The 24,868-nt window shown below is 40.4% G+C and overlaps 1 protein-coding gene across 6 annotated transcripts in view; it reads left to right on the top strand.

The window, feature by feature from the left end:
- Positions 1-24,868, top strand: part of LOC125463480 (alpha-1,6-mannosylglycoprotein 6-beta-N-acetylglucosaminyltransferase B) — an 875,834-nt gene that overhangs the window by 156,872 nt on the left and 694,094 nt on the right. The window lies entirely within an intron of this gene.

The raw sequence follows: 24,868 nt of genomic DNA, 5'->3' as shown, positions 1-24,868 counted from the left end.
AGTTCTCATAATCTCATCGATACCAGTCAACCCCAGCATTTGTCACATAAACAACTTAAATGGTTATTCATTTTGTTGTTAGTTATAAGATCTTCTGTGCAATTTTAGCCCCATTTGACTAAATAGCAGGGGTAACACTCAAAAGAAACTTGTGTGAAGCATTTTTGTACCTTCTTTTACAGAAATATTTCAAGCTACATGGATGATTTGGATGCGTTTGTATGGTTTGAACCAAGATTGGATTTAAGATTGTACATTTTAAATTTACCTTTAAGCAATCATACGTTTTTAAATGCATTGCACATGCGACACCAACTTATCTTCTAAAGCAGTGCTTAAAAAATGAAGTTATGCAGAAAATATTGCAATTGCATGTTAAGTGTGGGATAGCGCCATCTTCATTTTAAGCTTGTAACTTTAATCCCTTCTCGTGAACTGCATCACCCTTGCTGGCTGCTTTCCTTTAAAGCTCCAATCCATGTAATCCAAGACTTAATTTTATATTCTACCTACTGATTTCTATTCAGTTCTAAATTCTGTCCTCCTTTTTCATTCCTAGAATAATAGCACAAATTCAAGTTCTCAGCGTTTCCAATCTAGTATGATATTTGTTTGCAGATCTCAGGATTTAATGGGAGTTGCGCCAGTCACTCCTGGAGAGTGTTCAGAGGCAGTCACAGGGACTATCCCATGTTACACAATTGTCAGAGCATGAGATTTCCTTTAGCAGTCCTCTTGGTAGTTCCTTTCACAAGGCCCCTGATAGTTCCCTTACAAGTTCCAAAAAGTATATCCATCATTTACACACCCATATCTAATTTAAACAATGCCTAAGAGCGCTTTACTGCTCTCAAAGTGCATCTGACCTCTCCCTAATGTGTTCATGACCATTTCTAGAAGGGCACCTTATTTGTCCAAAGAGCTTTAGTGGCTTCAGTCCTTCTCCTGATAGGCTAAATGGCACGAATCATGTTTTAGATATCTCACCAATGAATATGGGATTTGACTGAAGCATCTGACCTTCAAATTGTGGAGTTACCTCTGTGAACCATTCAATACCCTCCCCCTAATGAAAATTACAAATGCTCTGTTTTGGAGTAGCACTTCTTGCCATCATTTTTGTTGAATTGTGGGCGCTGTTCTTCATTGCAAAAAGGCAGATTCTTAATTTACCCAACATCCTGCTTTAGGTAACTTCGTTCACCACCCTTTTGTTTCCATTGACATCTACTCATGTATTATATTTGAAGTCCTTGTCATTGCTTAGAAATATTTACGCAGCCCCACCCCAATATCTTTGATAACATTGACCCTTTTATGTACGCTTCTGTCATCCAAATGTTGGCCTGTATTTTCTGCCAAAACATCTTTCTCCCCTTGAAATTATATTTATAAATTTCTTATGTCTTTCTCCATTTCCATCTTTTTGGCTAAACTTGCAATCAGTACTATATCACTATGGTTTGCTGTGTTTTATTTGAGGTATTGTGCGATATTTAAAGACATGTTGCTGACATCCAAGAAATATAGAACGTATCGGCATCAATGAGACAGCTTTCTTTTATCAAGAGCTATTTCCAACAGAATGCAATTACAGAACATTCACCAACTTTTCATCAATTATTGATCTCATTAGAGACCTTTAATTGAATCATTACATAGCAACTCACTTCCAGAGATATATTATAATCGCATCATATGCATTATTTATTTTGCTACTGAAGAAGGTTTATATTCATGATTATGGAAATGATAATTATGTCAGAAAACAACTTTCTGTTACCTATATATGCAGAAATCTGGAATTTTGTCTGATTAACCTCTTTTCAAGTTCCACCAATCACGAAAACCCTTGGCATCGAAATAGAAGTAATGGCATAAATTTAATGTACGTACCAATACATGGTGGATAACCATTCCCTCTGAAAAAGATAAGGCTTTCCATTCAGGTCTAGATAAATTTCTAAAAGCATAAGAAGTGTTCGTTATTGCCAAAAAAAACTCTTTTACACTGAAATGTACTTTCATCTCATTCTTTCAGGTTGTAAGTTTGTTGGACAATTTTAAATAATAAAAAGTTAGAATGATTTATTCCTATATTTTATTTTGTCAGTTTTTTCTCCCCTTGTTTGTCTTTAAAGTTTTTGTATATGATATCATGTGAGGTTAATATACCAGCATGCAGTTCCTTGCTTAGAGTCTGTGAATTCTGAATTCTGCTGTTGGGTTGCAATTCCAATGTTGTCCTCAAATTTGGGTCAGGAATCCCTTGCTCTGATATACTGCCAGAGACTGGAAGCATTCATAAACATTTCTCATAGACCACAATAAACTGAAAACAACAGACTGAAGAAGTGCTATATTAGGAGCATAGCTTTTAGTGGCAAATGAAGGAATGTTATGAATTAACAATAGCTTAAATATTGGGTCAGGAACTTGGAAGAATGTTAGATGTGGTCCTCCCAGTGGTAGCCAATTAAGTATCAGCTAGCCCTTTTGACCCATTCCAATTAAGGATGGCAGGCTGGCCAGAGAAGTTGGAGGCTAATGGAATTGTTTGCAGCAATTTCCAACTGGCCTCCCCACTGATAAGAGTTGAGTGTTAATGGAAAAGATGGAGATCTAGTGGGTGCACCAAAATTGAGGGGAACATGAAGAACTTAAATAAAAGAAGGCCCAGTATTGTGAGAGGCACAAGGATGGCAGGATAATCCATTTAGTTTAATGTCTGTTGACACCTGTCAGTCTTGTTGCCTGCTTTTCAAAAACATAACAATCATTCTTTTGTGGGATAATGAAATGTGAGGCTGGATGAACACAGCAGGCCCAGCAGCATCTCAGGAGCACAAAAGCTGACGTTTCAGGCCTAGATCCTTCATCACAGAGGGTCTGATGAAGGGTCTAGGCCCGAAACGCCAGCTTTTGTGCTCCTGAGATGCTGCTGGGCCTGCTGTGTTCATCCAGCCTCACATTTCATTATCTTGGATTCTCCAGCATCTGCAGTTCCCATTATCACTGATACATCCTTTTGTGGGATGTGGGCATCGCTAGCCAAGCCAACCCACTGACCTGCTGCTGAGAGGGCTCTTCCAAAAAATTGATGGGTTTCACAGTGCACAGGAAGCCATGTCAACAATGCGGTACTGCCTTCCTCTTCAGAAACCTTTTCCTAAGTCTGAATATAATTGATTGCTTTCATGGTAAGCGCTGCTGAATTTATTTCCAGCCTACTACTGTGAAATTCCTCAGAAGAGGAAACTCAACATTCCCAACCCTCCAACCTCCATGTGATCAGGAAAATTCAGTCCTGTGTGTCTCACTGAGGATTTTTCAGTTTCATTGTTTGGATCTGCCCGCTGCTATTTATCATGTTCAGGAATGCCACAGGTCCCAGCATAATCACTAACAAATGCCAGCCATAATCATCGTGCAGAAACAGGCCATTTGGCCCAACAAATCCACACTGACCCTCAGAACAGCATCCCACCCAGGCCCATTCCCCTACCCTATAATACTGCGTTTCAATGACTAATCCACCTAACTTACATATTCGTGGGCACTATGCCAATTTAGCATGGCCAATCTACCTAATCTGCATGTCTTTGGACTGTGGGAGTAAACTGAAATGCCCAGTGGAAACCCATGCAGACACAGGGAGAATGTGCAAACTCCAGACAGCCGCCCCAGGGTGGAATCGAACCCGGGTCCCTGGTACTGTGAGGCAGTATTGTTGGCCACTGAGCCACGTGCCACCCATGTTGGTGACATGATGTTGCCAATTAAAGGTTTGGGTGCGGCTCAATATGTAAGAAATGGCAAATACCAAATTTTAGCTAAAATAAAACCAAAAACTGCAGACATTAGAAATGTGAAGCAAAAACAGAAATTGCTGGGGAAGCCCACCTGGTCTTGTAGCCTCCATGGAGAGAAATTAGAGTTGACATTTCCATTTCTGTTATTCTTCTTTAGAACTTTCCGAAATGTTAACATTGCTTTCTCTCCACAGACATTGCCAGACCTACTGGATTCCTCCAGCACTTTCTGTTTTATTACCAATTTTGATCAGCTGTTACAAAAGCCAGAGCAATTTTCTTATCAGAGATAGTAGGAACTGCAGATGCTGGAGAATCTGAAATAACAAGGTGTAGAGCTGGATGAACACAGCAGGCCAAGCAGCATCAGAGGAGCAGAAAGTTAATGTTTCAGGCCTAGATTCTTCAGATTTCTGAAGAAGGGTTTAGACTTGAAATGTCAGCTTTCCTGCTCCTCTGATGCTGCTTGGTCCGCTGTGTTCATTCAGCTCTACACCTTGTTATCTCCAATTTTTGTACCAGTGGGTTTAACTATTGTGTCAGTGAATCCAAAAGATAGTGCTTGATTCCTGTACAAAAATCACTTCTTTGGAATGGAATGATGTGAAGGACTAACTTTAAAAAATATACAAGTAATACTTTCATATTTTACAAGCTGAATGGGAAGGTCTCTTGGTACCTATTTTCAATCAGCTTTGTTCTTCGTGTACATCTAAAATGTATTTCTAAAATTAGAGGAGAAATGCACCAAATTTTACAATTCCATAGGTAGAAATGGAAACTACTGCACATTTGCTTTGTTAGTTTGTTGAGATTTTAGTTCAGACAATTTGAGCAAGAATTTATCGTGTGCATAATTGTTTCTTCCATGTCAGCTATTAATATGTACACTTTTTTTCCTCCTGCTCAATTACATTATCTGATATCTTTTTAAATTGCTGGAGATTCACAATGTAACTGTGCCCCAACATACTGTATCAGCAGTACTCACCAAGAATACTTATGATCTCTGAGTTCACATCAGCAATTCCTGAAACATATAAATATTTTATTTTCCAATAAAACCAATGCTTATAATTTAACTTTTGTTATACTTCTCCAGCCTTGCTTTCAATCTATTACATTATATATATATATAGGTATGATTTTGAAATGTCTTTGTACATGTTCCTAATCCTATCAATATAAATTGCAGTATGTCAGAGGAAGGGATTTGGCCATACGATTTCTGTGCAACAGTTAATTTTGTTACTTTGAATATTCAAATACTCTTGGTGTGGTGGGGTGTCTTTACCTGCAGTAAAGATTTTATCCTTTGATAATTTTGCTTTTGTGCAATGTCTGAATTCTACATACATCTACTGATTAGAATTCTGCTAATCTGAATTTCAAACTTTGTGTGAAGGTTAGTCTGAAATAAGCTCAAGCTTTTCAGAAACATTTTTATTTATTTTTAGTGAATTTTGAGTTAAATATCACTGACATCTTTCACAATATAATTCTCTATTTGTTTTGACAAGGCAGCCTTCTTGTCAAAATCCATTAATTCACATTATTTAGTCTAAAATAAAGAAACAGAAACACAAGTAAAAATAAATTACAGAAGAAAGATCAACAAAGTAATAATTTTAAGCAGTATTTCAGTTTTTTTATTATTACTTTCCAAAATGCCCTTTTTTTTTGCTTTCTTATGTATTGTGAGTCTTGAATAATATATAATTCACTTTGCTTATTTGTTTAAAGATGGTTTCTATGGATAACACGTAACTGAAAGAAGACATATATTTGAACAGCAACAGAATTGCCTACTTCTTTTATTCACCATACCACACTGCTTATCATTCAACAAATGCGCATGTACATGGCATACTATATTCTGATCAGAGAGAAACTAGTGTTGTGGAATAAAATCTATTTGTGCCTTTTACATTCACTTCCTACACCAAAAGTACTGGGTCATTTTGGATTCCCTATAGACTTACAAACATTCTTACAGGAAACAATCAAGAATGAAATAGAGTAATACATAGGATGTAACAGATATAGTCCTTTAATAAACACCACAAATACGGCAGTTACCATGGTCAGTCAATCTTTTGCTTATTACGACATTTGTTTTGTTTTCTCTGAAAGGAGGCTTATCTTTCCATTTTAACAAAACTTGACCTTGGGCCAGCCTGTTCATAACCTATTTCCTTGTTGCTTTTGTATCATCTAATCAACCAGATAACATTTCCACAACATAATGTGATCAGCACGTGATCAACCACACGTTCAAATGGTCAGTCACACATTTACTGCCCTGCATGTGTTTTAAATCAAAACTTCAATCAGCCACCGCCACCAGATACATGCAATTTGTAGGCACACACATCTCTTCAGAAAACACTAATACTATCATCCAAACGTTGACCTTTCAAAAGGGCAAGCTTCATATGCTTTTTTTCTCATTTTGGCTGAACCAGCAAATCTATAGTTAGCATCTACAGAGACACAGGAAAATGACTGGATTGAGAGAGAACATTAAGAGAATCAGAAAGGAAAATAAGCAAAAGTGTCTTCTTGTAAGTAGCCTCTTAAAACAATTCATGACCTGCAGAAGTAATACTCCATGGTTTCACATATATCTTTTCTGTGTTTTTGAGGTTGAGTTGCATGATGGCACCACAAACCTTTTCATTAGCTGGGTCCTTATGACATGAAGCACCAGGCCTAACATTTTGGAGTGTGATCTGTTCATATTTACGCACAAATCCAGTAATTTATTAGCTCTCATTTTTTAGACGCTAATGAGAGGTGAAAATCATGTAGCAATTTATGCAATTCACAAATTACAATGTATCTCTTTCATGACATAAATTGTTGGGATTTATTATGCACTTATAATGATTGGTTCTGTAACTTTTTTCAGCAATTTCAGTGCAATTTTTTTCACATTTGAAGTTCTCTTTTGCTACTTTTATTTTCTGATTGATAAATACAATTAAATGTACCTTGATGAGAAGGCTTTCCAGAGAGACCACTCTCTCCGTGACCCCTTGTTCGCTCCACACTGCTCTCCAACCCCACCACACCCGGCACCTTCCCCTGCAACCGCAGGAAATGCTACACTCGTCCCCACACCTCCTCCCTCACCCCCATCCCAGGCCCCAAGATGACTTTCCGTATTAAGCAGAGGTTCACCTGCACATCTGCCAATGTGGTATACTGCATCCACTGTACCCGGTGCGGCTTCCTCTACATTGGGGAAACCAAGCGGAGGCTTGGGGACCGCTTTGCAGAACACCTCCGCTCAGTTCGCAACAAACAACTGCACCTCCCAGTCGCAAACCATTTCCACTCCCCCTCCCATTCTCTAGATGACATATCCATCATGGGCCCCCTGCACTGCCACAATGATGCCACCCGAAGGTTGCAGGAACAGCAACTCATATTCCGCCTGGGAACCCTGCAACCATATGGTATCAATGTGGACTTCACCAGTTTCAAAATCTCCCCTTCCCCTACTGCATCCCTAAACCAGCCCAGTTCGTCCACTCCCCCCACTGCACCACACAACCAGCCCAGCTCTTCCCCCCCACCCACTGCATCCCAAAACCAGTCCAACCTGTCTCTGACTCCCTAACCGGTTCTCCCTCTCACCCATCCCTTCCTCCCACCCCAAGCCGCACCCCCATCTACCTACTAACCTCATCCCACCTCCTTGACCTGTCCGTCTTCCCTGGACTGACCTATCCCCTCCCTACCTCCCCACCTATACTCTCTCCACCTATCTTCTTTACTCTCCATCTTCGGTCCGCCTCCCCCTCTCTCCCTTTTTATTCCAGTTCCCTCTCCCCATCCCCCTCTCTGATGAAGGGTCTAGGCCCGAAACGTCAGCTTTTGTGCTCCTGAGATGCTGCTTGGCCTGCTGTGTTCATCCAGCCTCACATTTTATTATATTGATGAGAAGGCTGTTTTGTCAAAATGCATAAAGAATTCCAGTCTGATGAATGACAGTGCAGTGAACTGGAACTTTTCCACTTCATAGCCAAGTGACAAGCTAACAGTGATAGGCGACAAATCCCTCTGGAAATGTCAGCAATAATGCTAGCTGTGTCCCATAGTACCGTGTTAACCTACAGCCTTGAAGAGAATGATCACACTGCATTTGATACCAATTTCCCTTTTGAATATTCGGCATGTTGAGTTTGTCATACATTTCCTCAATACGTAGTAAATTCAGGTAATTTAGGTTAGATATGAAAATATATATATTGATTGCAGCTAATACCTTGATAGACATCTGCCAAAATATACTGGTCTTTTGAATATTTCCAGTTACTTCTGCTATAAGTAAGTAGTAAAGTAATTCTCAGAACATGGGAAGTATTGATTCTCTAGATGAATGTCAGTTCAGCACAATAATCAACTGCATTCCTCTATATGTACCTCTAAAATGTATATTCCCCTGCTAGTAAAAATTGTCATCTATGAGCTTATTATGGATGAATATATTGATATTTTGACTTGTCAGAGACATGGGTAAAGAATGATTACATCTTTCCTTTTAAAGATGTTTGATGTCTAGCTGCTCTTCCTTCTTTTAAATGTCTGGCTTTATATAAAGTCTTCTACCCAAATATGTGGCTATCTGCTTGGTCTTCTCATTTCCTGCAGTTCCAAAACTTCTGTCATCACAATCACTGATGCAATTTCTGATTACTCCTTTCTATCTGTTTCTATCCACATTTTCATCCAAACTCACATACCCACTTCTTTCTGTGCCTGATCCTTGGAAAAATCTCTCCCTCAAATAATTTACCATTGGATTTTTAAATTCACAATCCTTTAGTCTGTGACCTGTTGAATCCACCACCAAAATTCATTAATATCTATGTGTACCATGTAGAAATTTGCCAAAGATTCTTAGGCAGCACCTTCCAGACACATTTCCACTTCTATCTACAAGGACAGGACTGTCTCTCTCCCTCTCTGTCCCTCTGTCCCTCTTTCTCTCTGCTGAATCTCTCTCTCGCTCTAAATTCTGTTCTACCATATATAGGTAGGCATTTAAACATTGCTTTTTAGGAGACAGAAACCATTGTATGAACTTCCTGCCTTATATTTCACAATCACAAAGGTTGTTTGTTGCCAATTCCACCCCCCTCTCAGTTCAACTCCACTGTGTTTGTTGACCTTAAATTGCAATTGATCTAGCAATGCTCCAATTTTAAAATCCTCATTCCAATTTTTACATTGTTGCATGTCGTTTCTAATTGTGCAACTTTCCTAATGCCCTGCCTCTTCTTAACTGTTGCCAGACACTTATGCTTTACAAATCTAACCTACTGGGTATCCCTGATTTTAATACTGCTACCATTAACAGCTACACATCTAGCTGCTTAAGCCTTCCAATGTCCTACTACCTCTTTTTCTGTCTCCTCTTTTCAGAAGCTCCTTGAAACTTACTGCATTGGTCAAACATTTCATCATCAGGTCTAATATTTCCCTTTATGCTTTGTGTCAATATTTTTAACACACTTCTGTAAAGTGTTGTGAGCAGCTTTCCTGCATTAAATGTGCGATATAAATGCAAGTTATTCCAGTTGTCATTGTTTCCGTGTGTGATTATATCATGAAGTAGTTTTTCTATTGTATCACGTTGCAGAATTTTGCAAATAATTATAAGCAAAATTCACAACCCAAGTAATAGTTACCTGGAACAAGTCACTTTGACTTGTCACAAGATTGAGGAATTATCATTCCTGTAGTTGCTGATTCCTCTGAACCTCAAACTCAATTTAATTAGCAACAGATGGATACACCATTCAAGTAGAAGAGAATTAGTCAGTTTGAAGATCTATGGTTTGTCAGTTCTTTGAGTTCTAGGTATGGATTAAATGTCTCATTTACTTTCCTCCCACTCCTGACATTCTCTCTTTCAAAGTACACTCAGAGTGACAGAAAAACAGCCACCATCCATCATTTTCTGCTAAGACCCTCAAATAATGCTGATCAGCTAACCATGCTTGCAACTTCTGTATTACATTTCATTGGCCCGACAAAGGTCTAAATGAGCTGAAAATTAAATGTATATGTTGAACTCAAGAAGCACAGATCATCGTTAGAGAATGCTGGAAATGATTTCTGACAGCCTCTGTATCTCTAGTCATAAACTAGTGGCTCATAAAAGCTCAATTAAATTAAAAGCAATAGAGCCAGATTCAGGTTGCAATAAAATAAGTCTTTCCTTAAATTCTGTTTTGTACCCTAGGTTTTTAGAAAATGTAATTTATTTTATGAAGATAGAAACAATTATTATCAGTAGTATTGTATTTCTTCACATGTCGAATAAATACATGTTGTTGAAATGCTGTAAAAAGTAGTTTTTAAATCATTGTAAAGTTTAAATATCCTAATCCTCAATTGAAATCAATTAAAGTTTCTGGAACCACTTTTTATTTGTGCAGCTGTATCAGCAGTGAAAAATCAATCATAGCCTTTATCTATATTTTGTTACAGACTAAAAAAAAGTGATGACATTTCAAATGCCATAACTCTGATATGTTTCTCATTATCACCTTACTACCTCTAAAAGGATCTACCACACCATCTATCAGTGATTCAGCTTCTGCTACTCACTTTACTAAAATTAAATCATTTTTCCATTGGATTAGCTTGATAGTTGACCTCTGAAAATGCATGAAAATAAACTATTTCTAGGAAATACCTGTGCAAATTTTGGCTGATTTTCAGAATTCTTTAATTTGGATTTAAGCAGCTGGCACAATGCCAGCATTTGTTGGCCATCCCTAATTGCCCTTAAATGTGGAGCATTTCAGAGGGCAATTAACAGTCAAACATGTTACTGGGGACTAGGAATTATGTCAGATATAGGCCAGACCAGGTGACAATGGTAGATTTCCCTCCCTAAAAGATGCTGTTGAGCCAATTCATTTTTAATGACTTCTTTGATTTGATGGTCATCATCACTAACGCAAGCTTTCTATTTCAGATATTCTTAATTTAGTTATTTATTCGTTGTTTTTACTACTTTTGCTCTGGCATCAGCAATAAAGGTACATATATACAGGTGGTCAGCATTTTCTTTCCAAGAAGAAATCATTTCTTTAAAAAATAATTTACCATTGGATTTCACACAACAGTGACAATTTTAACATATAAATTTGTTCATCATCTTTGGAGTGTTTTAGAAAAAGTACGACCATTGTAGGATTGAGCAAAGATCTCCATCATCTAAAATATTGGACGAGACGCTAGACTTTTTGAACATCTAAATCACTGGACAAAATCCTGAGCTCAGGCTGCAACAAATACACACAGAGCCAGAATGATTTTGGTCTTGGACTATTGTTCAGCCTGAAAGTCCAATTTACACGTCCAATCAAAGCCAGCAATCAATCAAATCTAACGCTCCAGGCTGAAACTAACTTTTACACTTCGGGCTACCCAGCAGCAGATAGCATGGGGCCTTCACAGAGATGCTGAGCATTCAACTTCAATCAAAATACACTTATACATACTCTTAATTATTGGGAAGCCAAATGACTTCAGAAGGAAACACCAGAAACACAATGGACAGCAGAGATGTGAGGGGAGATAACAGGACACACAGTCTGTATAATTGTCAGCCCTGATCTGACCTGAGGAGAGAGCTTTTTCTACAACAAGCTTCTGCAGAAACAACTTCTTCACAGGCTTCCAACTCCAAGAAGCAACTTCTGGAACCAAGAACCACAAAGGGTGAACAGAGAAGCTGAATCACAAAGCCAAACCAAGGACATCATCTCAACAAAGGACATGAGACGGGGAAAGCCAACCAAGTGCTATCCGAACAAAAGTTTCCAGTCACAGGCCTTTTCTGAACCAAGAGAACCAACAACAAGAACCTCAGCAACCAGATGCACGTTAAAACTGTGTTTTCCTCAGCGGTGAGCTGACATTCCTGAGACCCCAAAGTTTACGACCGGAGGGGAAGGTGGGTGGTGACAGTGGATGGAGCCCCAAGTGTAGGAAGCCTGATTAAAGTGTCTGTAATTAAAACTGTTGTTTAGGTCTTAATAATGTTTAATCTATGTTTAATTAATGCCTTTGTATACTAGTGTTAATTTCACAGATTTATTGCATTTACCTTTACTTCTTGTGTTACACGTACCTTTTTGATTTTAAATAAATGCTGAGATTCTTTTCCCCTGAAACCTGTCTACCGCCTTCTTCATTTCACTTTCCATAGATAAGTCCTGTGTCTGGAACCACAGATCTGGGAGTGATTTGAACCACCTAAAATCAGCAAATTACTGATTGCAAAGCAGAACCTACACCATAGATCTTCCGTTTTTAGCATGTAACAGTTGTTAGTGAAGATTACATGAAAGTCGATTATTGTTACTTAAGCACAGACCAAAATTGGACGTTTCTGCTTGGGTGTAATTTCACTTGTTTACATTCTAACTATAGTTTGTTCATGTGTATGGCCTGTAAGAATTTTAATTTTAAGGCTGAGATACTCTAATTAAACTTCAAAAATCACTTGAGAGTTATTGCTGGCATGTTTTTTGAGCTCTTCATTTAAATTCACCAACATACATATGCACAAAATATAGGATTATTAAAGTGCAGACAACATTAAATTTTTTTTAATTTTGAAGATTACAGGGCAGCTCAATTGACAGGACTATCCAAGGGATTCAGCAGTTATCTTGACTCGCTGCAATAGCTTCACCAACTGATGAATTGATGCTTCAGATGGTGCTCCCTCTTTGTTGCATGTATGCAGTTTGCACTTTCCTTTGATGTGATACGCAACTGCACTTTTTTCAATAATAATGCTACATACATTAAGAGTAAATATACACATGTGGGGTAGTTGTGCCAACTGTATACACAGTAGTTAGGTATTTATTGGGCAGCACGGTGGCTGAACAGCAACTCATATTCCGCCTGGGAACCCTGCAGCCCAATGCTATCAATGTGGACTTCACCAGCTTCAAAATCTCCCTTCCCCCACTGCATCCCAAAACCAGCCCAGTTCGTCCCCTCCCCCCACTGCACCACACAACCAGCCCAGCTCTTCCCCTCCACCCATTGCATCCCAAAACCAGTCCAACCTGTCTCTGCCTCCCTAACCTGTTCTTCCTCTCACCCATCCCTTTCTCCCACCCCAAGCCACACCTCCATCTCCTGCCTACTAACCTCATCCCACCTCCTTGACCTGTCCGTCTTCCCTGGACTGACCTATCCCCTCCCTACCTCCCCACCTATACTCTCCTCTCCACCTATCTTCTTTCCTCTCCATCTTCGGTCTGCCTCCCCCTCTCTCCCTATTTATTCCAGAACCCTCAGCCCATCCCCCTCTCTGATGAAGGGTCTAGGCCCGAAACGTCAGCTTTTGTTCTCCTGAGATGCTGCTTGGCCTGCTGTGTTCATCCAGCCTCACATTTTATTATCTTGGATTCTCCAGCATCTGCAGTTCCCATTATCACGGTGGCTGAATAGTTAGCACTGCTGCCTCGCAGTGCCAGGGACCCGGGTTTGATTCCACCCTTGGGTGACTGTGTGGGGTTTTCACATTGTGTCTGCATGGGTTTCCTGCGAGTACTTCAGTTTCGTCTCACAGCCCAAAGATGTGCAGGCTGGGTGGATTGGCGGGGGGTGGGGGGGGGGTGGTGGGTGGTAGGCAGGGGTTGCGGAGAGGGGGTGTGGGTCTGGATGGAATGCTGTGAGGGTCAGTGTGGACTTGTGAAGCCAAAGGGCCTGTTTCCACACTGCAGTAATTCTATGATTCATTTAAGAGCTTGAGTCCATATGCGTGTCTTACTAATTCTCGGGTTCTCACGATAGTGCAACTTTACTGAGATTTAGGCTTAGACTTCAGTATTTTTGATGTTAAACTGAGTTGTCATCCTGTGTATTATAGGAGTAATTATTTTCATGGTGGCTTTCCACAATTTAACTTTCTGACTTTGTCTTTAAATGTGTTCTAGATGTAATTGGTGTTGTGAATATTGTCAGACAGTTTCCTTAACTGGCGTCCATTTCTCCTTTAATGCGTCAGCATTTGGTATTGTCACAACTCATTGACCCTGATGCTTCTCTGCCTGATCCAAAACTTTCTACACAGGGCAACTCTGAACTGATCTACTGCTTCAATTCACCACAGTGCTGGCAGTCCTACCTACCAGGTGGATACTGTTACACACAAATGTTTTAAAGAGGAACCATTCACTATATTGCACCAAATCTTGCCTGTGGCTCCTTCTTGTGGTGGGGTAAGGTGGGTGATGCTTAACCAGGTCAACTAGCCTGTCCAAGCAAGGCAGCCAAACTGGATAATGCCAGCAAACCTGACTAGAGCAGACAAGCTGGGCTTAACACAAAAGATGGTTTGACTGGAAAATGTGGGAAACACAAAAGATTCAAAAACAGGAAAAGGCTCTCCTGGGCAGCCATGACCCATTCCTTAGAGACAGTCAAATCCTTGTATGCCAGAGCTATATATCAAATAATATTGGACTAACTCCTCAGCTCTTCACTTCAGACTATATGTGATTTCTGAGACTTCTGCCAGACTTTCCATTGCTTGTCTCCACCTCTCTTTGAGTCCATTAATGGCCAGATCCAGAAGCTCATCATCTGTGCTGGGATTAGCAGAAGCCTGTTCTCCAGCAGTCCTCCAAGTGTCAGACACCTCAGCCTTTATATTTTTGTTCCACTTCAAGTTGCAGCCTGTGCTAGTGGTGTACTCACTAGAATCGCACACCAAGTCTACAGCAGATCGATTATGCAATGAACTAAATGTCTCTGCACTGCTGGAGGATGGGGAAGAGAGCCTCTGTCATTCAAAACTACTCATGCTCAGAGGTGCAGTTCACACTGCTGGTAGATATTAGCTTAGGTGTGGGGATTCAATTTTAGTTCATCCTGGTTTGGGAGTCAGATCCTGATGCTGCATAGGAGAAGATTTCCTCGTGCTGTGCTCAGAGGCACATGCAGCCAGAAAGAAATTTGGAAGTAATGTAGGTCAAAAGTCTCATACCCGGGGACCACCAACCTCTGCATCCCCACCCTGCTAAACAGCAATGACAACCACCCAGGACATATTCATGCTTTATTTGCACTTTCTTTTCCTGAAGGAGAGAACTATTCAGAGACTTTAGCAATTAGAATGGGTAGATAAGCACTGGACCTGCATTGATAGAAGCAGGTAAAGATGTCAAGACCCAGCACTGACATTGGCTGTGCATGTTACTAGTGAGAAGAATATGGTATGGAGGATGATAGAAATTAAAGGGTTCTGAATGAAAGGAAGTTCAATGTTATCAGAGAGCTACAGTTGGTGAAAAGCATGAAGTAGTATATGTGTGAAAGCAAGGTGTAGAGCTGGATGAACACTGCAGGCCAAGCAACATCAGTGGAGCAGGAAAGTTGACGTTTTGGGCCTAGACCCTTCTTCAGAAATTTTCTGATGAAGGGTTTAGGCCCAAAACATCAGCTTTCCTGCTCCTCTGGTGCTGGTTGGCTTGTTGTGTTCATCCAGCTCTATACCTTGTTATCTCAGATTCTCCAGCATCTGCAGTTCCTACTATCCCTGAAACAGTAGTATATGTGTGCCTGATTTGCCTGTAAATTGTTCATCCCAAGTCTATATTTTGCAGTGCTGTCCTTGTCCCATGCAAACCTTTGGTAGGAAGGTAACATTTGTGCACATTCTCCAGTTTTGAAGAAAGGTGAGAGGGCTAATAGTGCGTGACCTGCAGAGTGTTATACCTCCTTTAATGTGTTAAATGTGAGCTCTGGCAAATGGGTGAGCGGCAATCCCACTGTGCCACAATTAGTGTGAAATTGGTAACTGCAGTAAAGTGATAGATATTGAATGCTCGAGGCACCAATGGAGATGCCTGGTTGCAAGTCTTGTGTGACAGTCCTCTGCGGTGGCACACTCACAATGCTAATTCCCGTTGATAGGAGCACGAATCATTAAGTAAATAGTGGTATGCACCCTGACAAGGCACAGCAGATCATTCATCCTCTTTTGGCACTGTAACTGGGTTTCCATAAGCTGCTGATGAACGGGGACCTCCACAGTCACTCTATCTGGGCTGTGACGGTCAGTAAGGATGGGTGACAAGAGGCCATTCCTAAGGAAAGGAATCGCCATTCTCTCCGGGATAGCCTCCAATTGAACCACTAGGGAGGAATCACCTGAAGCTGGACACTATTCTTTGTCAGGTCTGACATCTTTAAGGCCGGTGGGGATGCTAAACAGAAGTTGGTTGTAGAATGTGAACTGCTGTTTGGGTGCCTCTTAAATGCAGAATCTGAAGGTTGTAGCCTAGAGGTTGAAGTTAGTCAGGTGGGGTAGACTTTTTCTTGCCTATTGATAAAATTTGGTATTTTACCCATGTTTGTGTGTGTAATGTGCTTAAAACGCAATCACCCAGAAAATCTGCTCATTGCCATTGAGTGGAATTGTCTCCTGTTTTCCAGCTTAGGCTAAAAAAAACAAAATTCTGCACACGCACACACATTGCAGGCTCAAAATGCAGGTCTGATCCAAGGGTGGAGCAAGCACCATTACGAACGGCAACAGCTGTATTAACTTTGCTCCTCACATGTTGCTTTATATCCTGGTTCCTCAATGATTCTCACACAACATTTTAATTTCTCTTATGGATAGTTGTGCTAACTTTAACCCTTATCTAGGCAAACCTACTCCAGCTAAACTTATGGGTGGAGCTCACTCCTCAACTAAGAGAAATTTCAGATCATTAAAGGAATTTGGTCAAGTTTTACTAGCTGAAGTCTGGGATCTGCAATAAGGTGGCTTGCCTCGAGGTTTTGAACCAGCAAAATTACCTTCGGATGGAATATTTTGACAGATACATTATACCAGAGACAATGGATGGAACCTACCAGGTTCTGAGTAGCGTGGGCTCTGGCGGGATAGTTATCTTGATGTTGATCATCTCATTGTTACATTCCCCCCCACCCCATTGCTCAAGCAGTATGGTGAGATTCTGAGAATAACACAATGTGGAGCTGAAGGAACACTGTAGGCCAGGCAGCATCAGAGGAGATTCTAGCCAGGAAGCAGTGAGGAAGCTTGCCAACAGCCCAAATCACTATGAGTTGTGATCTTAATGAACTTGCTATTTAAGCTACTCATCAGGAACACATACAGTGAAAACCACAGCAGGTTCCTGACAGGTTCAGCTTGCCACTTGTGTCTAAAGGCTCCCATGCTGGCTGCAGGGCACCAACATTTCTGGTATACACAACAGGCACTGGCCACATGTCCCTATATCCATGGGCATTGGCATCCAACATTTGTAAGCCATCCTGTTCTCATTCCGAGCTTCAAAATTGCATTTCATCTCTACACGTGCATAGAATGGTGTTTGCGTATGATGCTGCATTTAAACTTCATGAGATGATATAGTCCGTCTGGAATTGATGTGTATGAGTGTACCCTGATTAGTGCACATGTGCAGTTTCCCACAATTACCAATGACAGCAGACATTGCCATTTCCTAACCAACCTGTTCATAGATGTTGTCACAGACCTCTAGAGTAGATGGGCGTTAGGAACACTACCACTGTGCCACAAAAGCCCCAGATTTGGGGATGTAGATAAATATATAACGAAGAATGGTTGGTATTGTCCCTGTTTGACTGTTTTTCAGATTACTTTAACCAATGTGAAAGGATGAGAATAATAAAATTTTCTGTCATTGCTAATTGATGATGGTACACAAACTCAAACTTTTTCAATTTTTGACAGATATTACATGGGTACCGGATGAATTTTCTTTGTTATTTGATTGAATGACAGTAACGTAACAAAAATCATTTCTACAGAAAAATTGTGAATGCTCAAAGTGTCTTCCTGTGCTCAATACTTAATTGCTGGTGAGGAACAGTTCGATTTTTTTTTGAACTGAGTGTTCAGGCTTACAATTTGTAGAATGTTTGAATTCAGATGCTATAATTAGGAGAGAATTCAGACACATAGGCAGCCTTGACACCATCACCTCATCCCAAAAATCACAGCAGTAAACTCTCAGCTATTTCTTGAAAACAATAGGGAGTTCAAAGTTAACATTCTCCTCCCCTGCCAATTATTAGGTACATAAGTACATACATTGCCCCCTCCAGATAGCTTGAAATAATGTACCTTTCTTAAATGGCCAGATGTGATGAACTAAAATGAAGAGCAATAGTCTTTGAGAGATAATAGGAACTGCAGATGCTGGAGAATCCAAGATAATAAAATGTGAGGCTGGATGAACACAGCAGGCCAAGCAGCATCTCAGGAGCACAAAAGCTGACGTTTCGGGCCTAGACCCTTCATCAGATAGGGTTCTGGAATAAATAGGGAGAGAGGGGGAGGCGGACCGAAGATGGAGAGAAAAGAAGATAGGTGGAGAGAGTATAGGTGGGGAGGTAGGGAGGGGATAGGCCAGTCCAGGGAAGACGGACAGGTCAAGGAGGTGGGATGAGGTTAGTAGGTAGATGGGGGTGCGGCTTGGGGTGGGAGGAAGGGATGCGTGAGAGGAAGAACAGGTTAGGGAGGCAGAGATAGGTTGGACTGGTTTTGGGATGCAGTGGGTGGAGGGGAAGAGCTTGGCTGGTTGTGTGGTGCAGTGGGAGGAGGGGACGAACTGGGCTGGTTTAGGGATGCAGTTGGGGAAGCGGAGATTTTGAAACTGGTGAAGTCCACATTGATACCATTAGGCTGCAGGGTTCCCAGGCGGAATATGAGTTGCTGTTCCTGCAACGTTCGGGTGGCATCATTGTGGCAGTGCAGGAGGCCCATGATGGACATGTCATCTAAAGAATGGGAGGGGGAGTGGAAATGGTTTGCGACTGGGAGGTGCAGTTGTTTGTTGTGAACTGAGCGGAGGTGTTCTGCAAAGCGGTCTCCAAGCCTCCGCTTGGTTTCCCCAATGTAGAGGAAGCCACACCGGGTACTGTGGATGCAGTATACCACATTTGCAGATGTGCAGGTGAACCTCTGCTTAATGTGGAATGTCATCTTGGGGCCTGGGATAGTCCTTTTCCATTTCTAATGTCGCCTGGTTTAACCTTGTTAGCGGCATCACTTAGTGAGATTCAGCCTCCAGCCATAAACTCTAGTACAGGATATAGTGCTGCATGATTAGAACATCATTCCTCAGATTTTACGAAGTGCCTGCTTTAAAAGAGGCAAAATTTAAAATCAGAATATTATTAACTGGAACAAGTGTTAATTTTTCCAAACATTAAAATGGAACACAGCATCCGGGTAGCCCTTATAATACTCAAAGAATGGACTCTTTAGAAGAGAATAGAGTTAAAACTTTTTCATCTTTCCTTCTGTCTCTCGGTCTTTCTGAGCATTTTGATTGCAGATATCAAAGTAGGTAAGGATAAAAAGGTGATATTCCTTTTTGTTTTTGCTTCTCAGCACAAGACACCAGAAATAGAACGGAAAATTAGATAATTTGATACCTTCCTGAAAATGGTAAAAGTGGCCCAAATTTGCAAGTCCCACGTTGAACAAGGTGCTCCCAATTGTTGCAGGAATAGGGGTGCAGTCAGGGTGGCTTTTTCATGTACATCTGGCCATTTAAATTGCCAAATCTTCAGGCTCATAAAGTTGCAAATTCTCCCACTTCCTGACACCTGATCTGAGAGTAAAATTCAGAGCCCAGGTCTACAAAGCAGGAAGAGACAACTTTAACTTGTTATGTGCTTATGGCTGAATATCAAAGTTTTCCATTACTCAAGAGGTGTTAATCTTCCTTGCTTCAGATTGTAACATTCTGCACTTGGCTTTACATACTTTTCTGATCATTTGTTTTGTGTTAATGATAGCCTTTCTAGTTAATTTTCTTTCTGATCATGTGTTCAGACGCTGTGCTGAGCTCAATGTTTTGAGACAAAGAGGTGACATTCAAATTATAACAGACAAATGATGCTATTGAATGTGATTTGCCGCTTCAGTTTATTGCTGTAATATCTGATGCTTCTCAATTTATTTTGTTTTCTGTTTCTTCTGGGTAAGGAAGTTTCATATCAACCGTGCTGTTTTTTAAAAAATAAAACCAAAGCACCTAAATTACCAAAAATTGTTACCCCCAGATGTCAGTAATGAAGTGGGTTAGAAAAGGATTGATAACACAAATTTCATTTATTTCATAAAATCTAAGCTGATCTGCCATATCTTCACCAGGCATAATACTCATCTTTCCGAAAGTTGGTCACCAACTTTTCAGCTGGAAACACACTTTGTGAAAAACATTTGGCAAAAATACACACTTTAGAATTGTTTCATTTTCTCCAGAGTGAAAAGATTAAAGATTTTCTTCCAATGGTGCAACTCTTTTGAAATATGGTGCCTAAACTAGGGCCACTGGCATTTTCAATCTGCAATCTTTGGCTGACTATTTAATGCAGTCTCAGATGCTGGAATTATATTTTTTAGTGACATATTTGTGCTATAATTGTCATTATATTACAGTGGTTCTATCAATTTGAGGTGTGTCTTGTAGATTGGAAAACAAAAATTTCTCTCTTAGTGAGTAAAAGGATTAAATGATAAATTTAGCTCTAACTTGAGGATAGTACCATACCTTCGATGAGACAGTGTCTTCTTAAACATTAAAGAGCTTAAGTAGGCCGTCTGACAGATGAAGATCAACAAACCTTGTGGTCCTGATAACATACAGTCTGAGGTCTACAAAGCCTGCGGCTATCAGCTCAGGTCAAGATTCCATCAACTCATCCTCTGTATCTGGGATGAAGAGGACATTCTTAGGAACTTCAAGACTGCAACCACAATGACTATCTACAGTAAGGGCTTAACCTGACAGTGCAGATTTGAGAGGGTTTTCTTCCATGTCCACCACAGGTAAGGTGCTGGCCTGCATCCTCCTGGAGTGCTTTCATCCTGTCATTGAAGAGTTCCTCCTGGAAACCCAATGAAGCTTCTGACCATCCTGGGATACTGCAAACAGATGATCCTCATGGCTAGGCACATCTAGGAAAATATTAGTTACAAAATATGGAATTTCTGCTATTCATCATCAAACTAACCAAAGTGTTTAACTCCCTATAGATTGTTTGCTAGTCTTTTGTTGCCCATTGAAGATTGCCACCATCCTGAGACTCCTGTATGATAACTTGAATGCCACTGTACTGAGTGGAGGATCTGAGACCGTTTGCATCCAGATCAGGGTTATATGAATTTGGGTGATCATCCTCATCTTGTTCGCCACCCAAATTAACATCATCACCCATCTCATCCAAGATGGTATCACCATCTAACATCATCTGGGCAAAAACCAAACTCACCACCATTGATATTCACAAACATTGACTGCTGTGTAATGATTCAGTGCCCATATATAAAGGATACCAAAACATTTTTACAACCCATTTTAGAATGTTTGGCCTGTCCTTAAATATCACTAAGACAAAGGTCCTCCAGCAACTATCCTCAGGCCAGTTTAGCATCCCCCACATCTTCTATGTACCATCTGGGATGGCAAAACTTCTAATATTTCTGAACCCACTGTTCCTAAGAGTCTACGATCAATAAAGAAGTCGAGCACCACTCAACTGTGCTAATGCTGCTGCTTCTTCAAGCTGTAGCAATGTGCCTGACATGCAGACCCTCTGAAAGTCAACAAGGATCTTGGTTTATAAGGTTGTAGCACTGCAGCAAAACTTGGATTATCAATGTCACATTACAATTCTTGAGAACATGGACCAGGGCCTGAACTGAATCGGATGGATAAAATGGGAGGAATGCCAGACCAATGTGACCGATAGGCCACAACACCAGCAGTGAAGCCCTGCTTCCGAGGAACAAACCAAATTCAACAGACAAGTCGATGCATCCAGGCAACTAAAAGCAAAGAAAAGTAAATGTAAGGAAATTAATTTCGTTCTGTTTTCAGGGATCACACATAACTCTAATGATGAAAAATTTAAAAGGCAGAATGCGCACAATTTATTTTTAGTGTGTGTTTTTTGATATCCATGCCATTAATCCTGAGGTACAGTTTAGAAATTCTCCAATGTTACTTCATTTCCTTATCTTCAGTTTAAATCAGGCTTCTGCGCTAACTTCAATTTCAATGAATAACTCAATTATCACCTTCCTTGTCATGGCTTTATTTACACAATAACTTTATGTTATTTTTAGAATTAATTCTTTCATACTTGTTAATCAGTTGTTTGATCAAACTCTAGCTTAATCATTTATCTTTCCATGGGAAGATTGTTTAGTTATGTTCTCCTTTCCGTGTTTCTCAAGGTCAGTGCAGCTGTCCATCAGAATTCATCTTTGCCTTCTCCCTAGTATGTAATCTTTCAGAAGTTGTCATGAGCATGTGATGCCAGTGACAGCCAACGGATTATTTTTCTTTATTCATTCATGGGATGAGGGCATTGCTGGCTAGACAGCATTTATTGCCCATCCCTAAATGCCCAGATGAGGTAAATAGATAGATGCCATCATGTTCCCTGTGTATCATGGGTACAATAAGATAGACATTGGAGTGGATTTTCCATTGGTGGATAGTCACTATCTCAGAGTAAATTAAACTTACGCAAAGGGATCTTGCAGATTCCCCATCATAGCAGACATTGAGGGAATTGCCCAAGACATTGACATTTTCTCTGGCAAAATCTCTGTACTTGGAACCATCTGAAAGTCTCCATAAAATTTGGAGACCTCGGAGTGATGTGCTGATATTAAGTAAAATAGTCACTCTGTAAAAGATAGATATGTAAATCCATAGTCTAGCTCCTAAATAATCATTAAACCTAGCCAACATGTACCTCACACACCTCCAACTGTACCTCCCCAGGCACTTACACCACCCCCTGCCCCTGTAGACGCTGGGCTGAAAACTACCCAGGAGACCTGACATTCCTACTACATCTATTCATCTGCCCCCTCACCAGGCTTGACTTAACCTGATTCTTACACCACTACCCTACACCTAATCCTGCATTCCCACCCCAACCCCCACCACTATGCTCCCCATGCTGATCTGGACTCAACCATACCTCACCTCCACTGCAGACTCAAATTCCCTGAACCAACACCCACCTTCCCCACCCCTCACTAGATCTGATTTCTCCAGCCTACCCTGAACCACTTTAAACATGTACCTGCCCATCTTGCACCCTGCATTATACTGAGACCCTATGACCTACTCCCTACCTCACTGGCACCCTACCCTCTCAGCACTCTAACACCATACTAACTTTATGATTTCGTCTTTGACAGAAGCTGTCAAAATAGCTGCCAGAATCTTTACATTTCAAAACATGACAGCTGGCTATAGTGAAAAGGAGGTGTGGCTTTCCTTCCTCTGACAGTTCAGTGCGACAAAAGGATCATGAGAATGGAAGTATGGCTCCACATTTCATAGGGAAACCTGAGTGGAATCTCATCTCAGAAATGTAGACTTACATTCATGACTGTTCTGAACTCTTAGAAAATATCATTATGATCTCCTCAGAGTAATGCATGCATTTTTTTTTAGAAGCTTGTGTTGTTGTTAGAGACAGATAGATGACTTTCTAAAGATGGTAGGAACTGCAGATGCTGGAGAATCTGGAATAACAATGTGTAGAGCTGGATGAACTTAGCAGGCCAAGCAGCACCAGAGGAGCAGGAAAGCTGGCGTTTCGGGCCTAGGCCCTGAGGCCCAAAACATCAGCTTTCCTGTTCCTCTGATGCTGCGTGGCCTGCTGTGTTCATCTAACTCTACACTTTGTTATCTTAGATGACTTTCTACATGTTTTTGAAGTCCTGCCAGTACTAATATAATTTATTGTAGACTTGTGCATTTGCTTATGATAATCAGACCAAACTTTCACTAACTTTCCCAAGCTGAGCAAAGAAGCCAAGCATAATTGAAAAGTTATTATTATGAAAATAAGCGCTTATTAAAGTCCTCTATTACTAAGAGCCAGTCACTTGAAAGGGTGTGATCTAACTATAATCGTACACTGCGTTCTCAAAAGAAACTTACAAAAATAAATCAGTTATTGGATTAGATGAGACTGAATATGATCAACACATTCCTCTTCCAAGAACTTAATTTTTTACTTATTCTCCATATTTGTGGGGTTATATGCCATGTCAAAAGACAGAAGTGCTGGTAATGTTGGAGATGCTATACACAATAACCTCAAATTAGTTATGTTAGGTTTTTTCTTCCACCACATATCCATCGCCACTTTGTTTCTCCTGAACTGAGAGTGGCTTTGCTCATATTACTCTTATAGGGAGCCACTAACAGATGCAGAGAAGCAGCTTAACATAACTCAGCAATAGGAAGTTAAACACTTAGACCCCTGTCACCAGCTCCTCCAGATGGTCTGGCTGCAATCTGACATTTCCTAATTAGGGAATAGTAGGTATCCCGTTGTTCCATGGCACAACAAGCCGAAATGAAATAAGCATGTTACAACGAAGCTTGTGTCAGATTCTGGGTATGTATGAGTATATTTGCACATTTCATTGTAAGAATTATGTAAAAACAATTTCAATATTTCTATGGTATACTGAATCTAATTGAGGACATAAATGATATAAAAATTAAAGTGAACAGGTAGACTATTTTGTTACCTTCGCATCTCTGAATTTGACAGTAAATCTTGCAAGGTCCTGTTAATAATACATTCTGCTAAATGATTTACAACTGTGTTAAAATGCCAATTAATTCTCAAAACAAAAAGAAAAATCTGAAGCCCACTGTTAAATCTCAAATCCTTGAAAGCAAAGAATGCTCAGAAGTTCTACAGTTCTGTTCAAAATTGTGGTTTGTCCTGCAAGTAACGCACCTTACCATGTTGCTCAACTTTATGATACCTGGAGAAAAGCTATGATACATTGTAACTGACAATAAAGCCTTATGGGTGAACGTGGCCCTCAGCCAGCATTACATGAGTGATGGCAAGAAAAGTGAACAAATAGGGTGTGAAGGAAAAACATCAAATTTTCAATTTTGACAAAAACTTGTATGATTTACCCTCGAGTATTAAATGGC

The sequence above is a fragment of the Stegostoma tigrinum genome, chromosome 22 (genome assembly GCF_030684315.1).
Source record: "Stegostoma tigrinum isolate sSteTig4 chromosome 22, sSteTig4.hap1, whole genome shotgun sequence".
In the NCBI taxonomy this organism is placed as follows: domain Eukaryota; kingdom Metazoa; phylum Chordata; class Chondrichthyes; order Orectolobiformes; family Stegostomatidae; genus Stegostoma; species Stegostoma tigrinum.
The sequence above is the reverse complement of the archived record's forward strand: the minus strand, read 5'-3'. Positions and strand labels throughout refer to the sequence as shown.